Genomic DNA, 10,991 nt, shown 5'->3' on the forward strand with positions numbered 1-10,991 from the left:
GGGCGTTGAAGTCTCCAGCAACTATGACCTTGCCCATATCCAACAACTTAGCTTGGTTGGTGATTTCATTCCAAACTTTCAATTTTTCCTCGGTTTTGGTAGGTCCATAAATATTAAATAACGGATAGGAAAGATTTGATTGTTTGCAGACAATTATGCAAGTCATCCAATGATCAAAAGAAGCTATTGGATGTACTTCAATTTTGAAGGGGTTCCACATGATTCCCAAACCCCCTGCCGCGCCTCTGGAATCTTGAAAAATGCCTTCCCATTTAAAACAGTACTTGATGAACTCAACCGCCTTATCCTTACTTAGCTTTGTTTCCTGTAAAATGTATACTTCTAAATCAAGCTTGGCCAAGGTCCTCTTGACCAAGCGTTTTTTTTCAGGGGCTGACCATGAAATAATCCTCATCTTCCCCCAAGGGAGGGCTTTCCTCCCTTGGTGTGATTAATTTTTTTTAACATACTTACAATACCCTTCTCATTTGTCCTCTACTCCCTCACTGTCTTATGACTTTTCCTTCCTCTTGTTCTTTTCGCACATCCAAGGATGGTATTAGCAAACTGACTAATACATCTGGGATCTACCAGATTCAACTCATCTCCATCATTGTCTGACTCAGATGTTTCTGATTCAGATTCTTGTAGTGCAACCTCTACAGTGGGGATTTCGATTGGGATCATTTCCATGTCAGTGTTATTATCCAATGGGTTGTCTTGTGCAGGAGTCTCTGTGCTTGCAACTTGTTTTGATTCAATGTTGACGGATTTAGGGCCATCTAAGAGTAGGGTTTCTGTTTCCCGATTTTCCTCTTTTTCATTCCATACTTGTTTTGGTTTTCTGGGAGGGTAGCCGAAGGCCTTTCTCACAAATAATCTGCATTTGTTAGCATTGTGAAGTAAACTTCCACATCTCGAACAAGCCCTAATTTTGTTTTCCACTTCTATCTATTGTTTCCATTCACCATTCCCAGAGAGCAACATCACCGAAGAGGGAATTGTCTTCACGACTGCGATTTTGAGTCTGGCATAAGTATATAGGTCTCCCTCAATTACATCTTCATCAATTTCCAGTAAAGTTCCCAGGGTTCTTCCAATATTTTCCAAACTTCTCTCGCTCCAATATTCAATTGGTAGGTTGTACAGTCAGATCCATACAGGTTTATCATATACTGCCAGTGATGTGGGATTGAAATTTGGAGACCAGGGTTGTATATACAATGGGTGATTGTCCAAAAACCAGTTTTTGAGACACAATATGTGATTTCGTTCTTTTTCTTCGGGGAAAACAGAAATGAAGAAGTCCTTGGGTAGAAATTTAATCATTATGTACTTCCCCCAATTGTCCTCAATCCAGACATGAATAGTTTTCCTTGGTACTTTTGGCCCCACAATTTTTGCAATGATCCCATGTCGTTCAAAGATCAATTTTTCATTATCAATGTCTTCGGTAAGGTCAATTTCAATGCCACCAGATGGCTTCTCCTTTTCTGTAGGAGGGGGATGGATTTTTCTATCTCCACTATTGTTTGCACCTCCTTCCAATTTTGTCTGCTCATCACATGGAAATTCAGAATTATCCCAATCTACTTCCAGTATTCGCCATTTCGTAAGTCTTCGCATTCCTGTGTCCGCATCATCTCCATTCTGCCTTTTGTATGCACTCTTCTGCTTTTCGCTCCTTTGCTTATCGTTCTGCTTTTTGCTCTCCATGTTAAAATTTATTTTTCTTGTAATCTTCACAAAATATTGATTGTAGAAGAAATTAATTAATGTCAAACTTTGTATGGTTAATTTAGGCAGGCAAGTAGTAACAATACAAAGTCCAACCATGAGAGTGATACAACAAAACAAAATATGTAAATGGGAAAAAAAATTGACTCACACAAAAGTTAGAGCTTAGTGTATTCTCTTTAAGATCGACCCTAATAATCAACAATTCTTGCATGATGTTGCAACAAAATTAAGTACAATAGGTCCTACATGTACATGGTATGATTTTTGGTAGACATTAATTGCACTCTTATCTAAGACACATTGATTGTATTTGAATTTGAAACAAATTAGTAAGCATAATTGCAAGTTATGTTTAGTGGAAAAATTATATTTAGCATGTAATAATAATAATGAGATGAAGCATAAAGACAAATTCTAGACAATGCTAATGTTTCTCTCTTTTGTTTGTATGATGTGGGTGTAACTACAAACTAAACTATACCTCATGTGGATGTAGACCATACAATTTTTTCTTCAATTTGAATTACTATTAATAGATTCTAGCCAGCCATCTTCACAAATAATTATGTGATAAGTATTTGCATGAATAAGGTTGTGTACCTAAGTAATTCCTTAGTGGGGACCTATCCACATGTTAAGTTGACCTAGGTCTTAGGTCTCTTTATAGAAGTCTTAGTTGTCAATGGGATAATATCTCATTTACTTTTTGTGTCCTGGGACATTTAATATTTGTTTAAGTTAGTTGTCTCATGCAATAAGATTAAGGCAAAAGCCAATATCTTGTTTGATCCTATCACTCATCTTGCCTATATAAGCAAGGTCATTGTATAAATCTGATAAATAAGCAATTTCATTTATTGCACACTCTCTTGTGGAAGGTTCCTTTTGTTTCTATAGGTGATCCTAGAGTCTTGAGCTAATCTTCAACTCCTACATATGGTATCGGAGCTTTGAGCTTGCAAAACCTTTCTTAGATATGAGGGTAGAGCTACTACTCTAGATCATATATTTTGGTCAATTTTAGTAAAGTTGAGTATGCTCTTCTCTTGCATTATATGATGATATGGAGAATCAAAAAACTTGAAAAAACACTAAATTTGGGGGTTTCCTCTTTGTGTTTTTTCATTGCATGTTCATATTAGAGCATGTTGGAGAAAATATGAGCTCATAATTGAGTTCAAGGACTTGAAGAAAGTTAGTTTTGACTTTTGTTTTGCCTAAATTAAATTTGTGAGGCTAAATCTGTAAGGATTTGAAGGTGGAAGGATGTTGTCAAATCTAAGAGGTACTTGAACTTTTGAAGCTCTTTGGACCAAAATAGACCTTTCCATTATGTTTGAAAGCTCCAAAAATCCTAAGATTGACCATCAAAACATAAAAATTAAAAAAATTTGCCTCGAGCCCTCACAAGAATTTTTTCCCTGTCGCCCTTATTATTACAATTTGTACGACCATATTGAATCTCTACAATATGTATCGTACAATTTCATTATTCATAAATGGGTCAATAGAAAAATTACACATATTCTGCTGAATTAGTATCTGCATAAGCATATTCTTCTCCTACGTCACTACATCACTATTGCAGTATACAGGTACCATGACTATCAGGTTTTAATAGATTTATTTATTTTATTAAAATTTAAAATATATTTTTTTAACGCTTTTTCCTTAAGCAATTGGATTTATTGTGAATTTGGGGTATAATTTGTTTGGTTGACACGTGCTTGGCCTCTACCCTCGATCCACCATTTCACCATTGTTGTGCCACTAGTGGTGTGTGGGTGATTTAAAAAAAAACTCGGTGTAGTGAGTGATCATATGAATGACCAAGAGCTAGGCACTCCCAAGTGCTTAACTTTGACCCCAAAAAGCCCTATTTGGGAATTTATTTTCTATAAGCCATAACTTCCTACCATGGTGTCATTATTTTGCAAAAAAGATATTTATGAAAAGTTAGTTTTGTATATTTTGTAGACGTCCAACTCTTTTTATAATATTGTTTTACATGTACATTCTATTATTTTGGATTAAAGAAAAAGCATGTTTTGAAGGGACCCAAAACCCTTTACAAAAGAAGATTCTTTTAGACTTAACAAGACATTAAGTCCAACTGATCACTACAACAAAACAACCCCATAGAAGATAAATACAATGTAATACCGATGGGGCAGAGACAAAGCAAACCAGGGAAAGAGTTCCCAAAAACAAAGACATGGGTTTTAACAGAAGGCTCCCACAACCTGAACCAAAACTAGAGAAAGACTAGAAAATCCAGCCAAGGCTCCCCCAACCAAAAAACATCAAGATTTACACTTTGCACTACTCTTGTGGGAACGAAGAGTCATATCAAAAGAGGGTTTTGAAGGCTTATCATTCTTTCCCTTAATAGTAATCCAACCCTCCTCCACCTGAGCTTCCTTGACATGCCAAGCCATCGAAAGTCCACCATCAAGCGGAGAAGGAGAACCAACAGAAAGAGTAAACACCCTATCATAGGAATCAAAAGCTTTCCTCCCAACATCAAAAGATTCTCCAAGATTGATAGCAAGAATGCTATCACAAGACAAAGCAACCTAGGGCACAATCCCACTCACTTTTGGGGAAACACCATTTACAACCTTCTTTGCATCAACATTCCCTCCCTTTGAAATATCCAAAGATATTGCATCAACAATCATCCGAGGGGATTCCGCAACACACTGTGAATCCAAAGCAACCACTTGAGAAAAACTCAGGTAGGTTGCTCAGAGTTTTTCTCAATCGTATAGTGTTGTTCAAAAGCCCCTTTCCACCACGAAGCCGTCCTAGTCTCATTCTCTAATTCGAATTGTGCAGCCGCATGACCTATTTTAAAACATCTTCTACATCGAAAAGGTAACCCCTCATAGTCCAAAGATTGAACCCAACAACCCTTAGAAGATTTGAGCGCAATCTCAGCAAACATCCCTTTTGAGACATCCATATCAACCAGAATACGAGCAAAATTGGAGTGAAGAATATAAGAAGATTCATCGTCCACCATCAATAAATCACCAAGGGCATCACCCACTTCCTCCAAAAGAGGATCAACCCAAAGATGAAGGGGGAGATTAGGCAGTCGAACCCAAATCGATATCTTGTTAAAAGATTCAGAAGAGGGATTAAAATCCTCATGCCAAGGTTTAATCATCAACATGAATTTGTCCTCCCAGCTAAAATAATGTCTATGTCCTTAGCAATTTCAAACTTAGCTATGAAAAACCCTTTAGTCATAGGATAGATCTGAACTTTACTAGTAATGAGAGGCTCCCAATGTTTTGAGATCCAGGCATGCAACTGAGGGAGGCTAGGCCAAAAACCTCTAAACCGACAAATAACACCATGAGTAGAAAACTTTTGTCTCTTCAACCCTTGCTAAAAACGTGCTTTCTAATCCAACCGCCTATGCCCAACAGACAGAGCTACACCAGAGACACAGGGTTGGGATGAATCAAGATTCACAACCACATACAAAGGGGAGGAAGCATGCAAGCTTCCCACGTCAGAGGATAAGCCACCAAGATTCACAACAGGACCGACGGGGGCAGAGGGACTCGAAGCGCCAAACACAAAATTTGAAATCGCTCCAAGGGTGGGAGGAATCGAAGAAGCCATGATATGTTTCTTCTAACATATGTACATTCTATTGTTGACTAAAGTCAATTTTCTCATTTTGGAACTCTAATCTCATCACATTTTCCATAATCTCCAATTCTTGTTATTTTTGTGGCATTGGAAAGGTTTTGAGGAGCTCTATCATTATGCACATGGAATTTTACTAAATTTAGCCTAGAGTATATATTTTTTAGTTTCTTGCACATATGGGATAGTGGTTGATTACTTGAACATTCAAACTTGTGGAGAATTTCCTTCTTTTTTGGAAGGATTCATATGTAGTATTCATCATATTTGAGAGTTTCTATATGTTGTTGAGGGTTTTTGTCTTTGTAATGTTGGAGACATCTCACAGTTGATTATAGGTTTTTCATTTCATCCTTCTCTAATCATCTTAAAAATGGGAAATTATAAACAATGCTGCTATGGCATCATAAAAAATCTCTAATGGCCTTATTTGTTGCCACATTTGCATGGTATTGTTCCTCCTCTAGGTACACCTGGTAAGAAACTTTCTTGAAATTGCAAAAGGGATCATGTATTAGGAGTTATTTCAACGCATGTTGATGATGATATCTTGAAGTCTATTCTTGACTTGGAGTATCCTCATTCTCTTTGGACTAAAATTTAGGAGATATATGGAGATTTTGACACTCAACCATTCCCAAGTTGCCCCATTTAGACTCCTTTATGCCTCTTCATTTTCTAGATTGGATACCCTTTGACTGTGATATTGTTGTTACATAAAATTGTACCCTATTGGATTGGATCCAACATTCCAAGACCCCAAATTGTGGGACCTTACACGAGGGGGACTAATCTCTAGAGAAGGTCAAATCCCTTTCTAATTTGGGTGCAAGTGTTGAACCAACCCAAAACTTCAAACTTCTACTTCTAAACATATTCTTATAGCTTTGTAGGAGGAAAAGGGAGATGGAAAATGCAGAATTGAAAGAAGGTGATACACCAAGATGAGAGGATATCTCTCTTTCCCTACCCCAAAAATGACACAAAGAACCAAATAAAACACCATGAAAATGCACTAACTTTAGTTGCATTGACCCTAGATAAGGATTTTGGAGGTTAGGGTTTAACAATGTTGAAAGGGAAGAAGAATTTCCACAAACAATGCTTAGAAATGAATTTAACATAGCATACAAATAAGAAAGGCATGTATTTAACATGAAGTTAAGAATGCATACACTAGTTGAAGAAAGAAAATAATGATGACTTCAATTCATTCAAATTTTGAAGACCAAACTTAAAATTGCAGATATGCAAGAAAACTTTACAAGTTTTCAAGAAAAGATATAGCAAAGAATAGAAGAGATAATATCGAAACAAAGGATGATAATTTCTTTTGAAAATAATAAAACCCTTACAAATGAGTCTTAACAACCTATATACCACAATCTAGTCACCAAGAGAAGACTGGATGAAAGAGGAAGAAACTCTATCTTTCATGCCAAGATCATGTATGGATAGAAATGTTAGTGGGAAGAGACATAAGGGTGGTTGTATCAAATAGAGAATGCATGCTAAAAGCCCTAGCCATTCCTTGGCAAGGCAATTTTATGAAAAAAACATGTAGGGAAGGAAAATCACCTAAAAGTCCATGGTCAAGGCTTGTAGATCTAACATGTGAACCATCAAGTAGCAATAAATGAGCATGGTTTCAACCTCCACCTGATAGACATTTGCAAAATGCATTGAATATGCCTAGGCTATATTGAAGGAAATGAGAAAGTTGAGAGAGTTGGAATATCATTTAAGTTGATAAGTGTACATCAGGAAAAATTAAAGCAACATTAGGCATTGAGCCTGAGAAAATCATTGCTATAATATGCTAGAAAGGAAGGGGACCCCTGAAGTTCAAAGGCCAAAGGAGTGAAAAAGTAGGTAAGAGAGGATCGATGATTGGGCATTGAGATTCACCCATAATGCTTCCAAAGTTAAAATGGTTGTAGAGGAAGACTGACCCTTAACCCTCAAAAGGCTAGGAAAAATGGCATAAGAATATTGAGAATTAAGGTTTGGGGATGTGTGTTTAGCTCTTTCAAAGTGGAAGGGTTAGCATGCATCCCCAACTCTCGATGGTTGAATGGGAAGCTGGGAAGGAATGCAAGGAGTCAAGGATAGTCATGACTCCTTCCAAAATGGAAAAGGTCAAGGTTACCCCCAACCTTTTACACTCAAAAGGATGGGATAAAGGAAGCAATAAGGCATCAAAATTAAAGGATCAAAGTTTAAATTTAATTTTTATGGGGAAAAGTTAATCTTAAACCCCATCCCTAATGTCCGAAAAAGAATGAGAGAAGGAAAATTGTATCTAGATTTGGGTTTTGATGCCTTCAAGTAACATTTTCCTTAAGGAAGGAAAATGTTAAGAGGAAGCCTCAATCCTCGAAGTGTAAAAAACATAGGTAAAAAGGAAGGAGAGAAATAAGGGAGCCAACTTTGAGGCTATGCTGGGAAAAATGAAAGGATGAAACTCGATGTTCAATCCATGACATAAGAGAGTAATTAGGAAATTTCTTGATTTCTGACTTAGGAATCCTATCAACAAGGGAAGAACTAGTCCATGGAACATATCTCTAATTGGTTCTCATTGATGGACCAGGGTTGTCATGAAGTCATAACATTTCGATGACCCTTGTACGATGCTTTCTTGCTAATCATGAAATTTGAAATCCTTGAGAGTCCATTAGGCACTGAGTCACTAAGAGGACCCACAAAACCTATGCACGCCTGCACTTGGAGGAAAGATGGAAACTAGAACATGCATCCTCTTAAGGAGAATGCAACATGTGTAACAACACGTCTTGAAAGCAAAATAACACCTAACTAATATTTAAATGATCATCAAACCATCAAAAATAGGGTTTGAGATGGATCCCATTCACTAGGATTGTAATAATTTCAACATCTAACCTAGAAAGATGAAATTCATTGGCCTCCTTGTAGCTAGTGATGACATAAAAACCACTCCATATAGCATCAAACTTGGAGTGTTGTCCTACTTTGGTTTTATCTACATCCCACTTTGAGCACTAGATCCCCCTCTTTGAAGATCTTGATATTAGATTTCTTGTCAAAAATTCTTTTGACCCATGCTTGATGAACCTCAAGTGTATGCAATATAGTCTAATTTATAATTTTTTCTAGCTCAATTAGCTCAGCTAGTCTTACTGTTATAGCACCATTTCTTGTCAATTCTATTTTATGTGTTAATTCAAGCGAGGGTAACTCTAATCAATGTGGAAGCCTTGCTTCATTTTTATAGACCACCATGAAAGGAGAGTTATTAATAGCCCCCTTGGGTATGATTCTGTTAGTCCATAAGGTTGTCTTCAACTTGATATGCCAAGACCTCTATTTGTCTTCAATCATGATTTTGATTATCCTAATGAGATTCTTGTTGGAGGAATCAACTAAGCCATTACCCTGGGGGCAATAATTTGATGATATCTTCAAGTATAAACCATGCTTAATCACCCAAGAGCTGATTTGGGCTCCCAAAAATTTAAATTGTTTGATATGATGGTGGAAGGGATCATACCAAATCTGGTCACAATTCCATTAAGAAATTCAAACAGTGAAGTCTCTTTTGTGTCCTTCAGTGCAACTGCCTCTATCCACCTAGTGAAGTAGTTTGTCGCTACCAAGATCCATTTGTGACTAGCACTAAAAGGTGGGTTTATCATGTCAGTGAATTATAAACCCTATTGTGTGAATGGTTGGTTTTCTTGAATAGGGTGAAGAGGAAGGGCAACTAACCTTTTCTTTCTTGAGAACAAAGCGCATTTATTGCAATTCTTCACCCATTTATGAGAGTGACTAAATAATGTCGACCAATAATAACTAGCCATCATTATCTTGATTGTTGTGGTCTAATTTAAGGAGCAATTATTGTAGTACCCCTACTCGTTTGAACTCATTAGACTCATATTTTATTATTGTTTGTTTTTAGTGGATACATTACCATGATGTGTTATTCAAACTTTTATGACATTATTTCATGCTTTATCTAGATATGAGATGCATAATTTATTTGCAGTATTTAAGTACTTGTGATTTATGGCATTTTATGGAGTATTGTTATGCACTGACACTTTACTTTATCTATGCAATGTGGAATTATATGTTGTGTGTTTGAGAGTGTATTGGATGCAAGGGGACGATTTTCCTTCACTCATTTCGGTGAGACAGGGAACGTCACGATTCTCCTTCATCGGTGTGTATGTCGTGCTTTTTATATTGTATATATGCATGTGTGGTTCGATGGTGTAGGATATTGCAGGTACAAGTACCGGGTAGGTACGGGGTATCGTATCCACCCGGCTTCACAGGTTTGAGCGTGCCTTATATTTTCTGATGGAAGTGGAGGAGATAGGAGTTGACCCTATTTTACTCATTTACACTCGTGTGAGTGTCGTCAGATGGTCGTCCAGTCAGTTAGTTCGGCCTTCGTATTTTGTCGTTTGATCTTTTTATGAGTATTTGCTTGATATTTGTTCAGTTTGTGTGTTTTAGTGGATTTGATTAAATAATTAAGTTTATGGAGTTATCTCATAGTTGAATTATGTATGCATTGAGATTATAAATTTAATTAATTAAAATAAGTTATTAAATTAAGTTGCAAGCTGCATGATATTAAAAATACATTTTATTTAAATTTTAGTGAAAAATAAATTAGATTAATTTCATTTATTGTTTCCTAGAATTTTAAATAAATAAAAGAATAAATAGAATAAAATAATAAATCAATAAATAAAAGAATTCATTAAAATTATAGCATTGCTTTAATTTCTTTATTTAGAAAATTAATTAATTTGCATGAGAAAATAAAAGAATGAATAATGATTTTTAATTATTGCATGTGAACTTATCCCTTTGTTAGAATATTGGAAAAGAAAATTAAATTTCTTTTATTACTAAATTTAGGTTTTTGGAAAAAGATATTCAACCTAGAATTTTAGTTTAAAAAGAGGAATAGGTCATTATTTTAGGATACACAGGAAACAAGTCAGGAATTTAGGTGAAGAAATTTATTGGAAGCTTGTTGAAAAGATTAGGGCTCTTCTACAAATTTCTTCCAGGAAAGCTATACTAGGTTGGGTGGCTTCTTTTGATTGTTGTTTTAAGAAAATAATTGTATTTCTTCTATCTTCTGAATGATGTGTGTGTTAAGATGATTGTCGTATTCCTGTCTGATTAATTTTGTTCTTAGCTAAACTCCATACGTGAAGTTAATTTCTAGTTTAATGGAAAGAAGTTATTTCTGAGTGTTGTGGATTAAATTTTGGGAGAAACTGGGTTTTACTAGATAAAATATTCCTTTGGTTTGGTATTGGATTTGATATTTTGCTATGGTTGTTCTTGGTATATTGGTGCATCTCTGTATTTTTAGTAGTATATCAAGTTTATGGGAAAATCTGTATTAATTAATTGGTATTAATTAGATTTCCTGGAAATATATTTTATTGAAAGCAACGAAGATGAGAGAGTTGTATTCTTATTTGTTTTAGGCTTCCAGGAGTAAGCCTAGTTTTTGGGGGGAGAATGTAGTACCCCTACTCGTTTGAACTCATTAGACTCATATTTTATTATTGTTT

This window comes from Cryptomeria japonica, chromosome 9 (assembly GCF_030272615.1).
Source record: "Cryptomeria japonica chromosome 9, Sugi_1.0, whole genome shotgun sequence".
Lineage (NCBI taxonomy): Eukaryota > Viridiplantae > Streptophyta > Pinopsida > Cupressales > Cupressaceae > Cryptomeria > Cryptomeria japonica.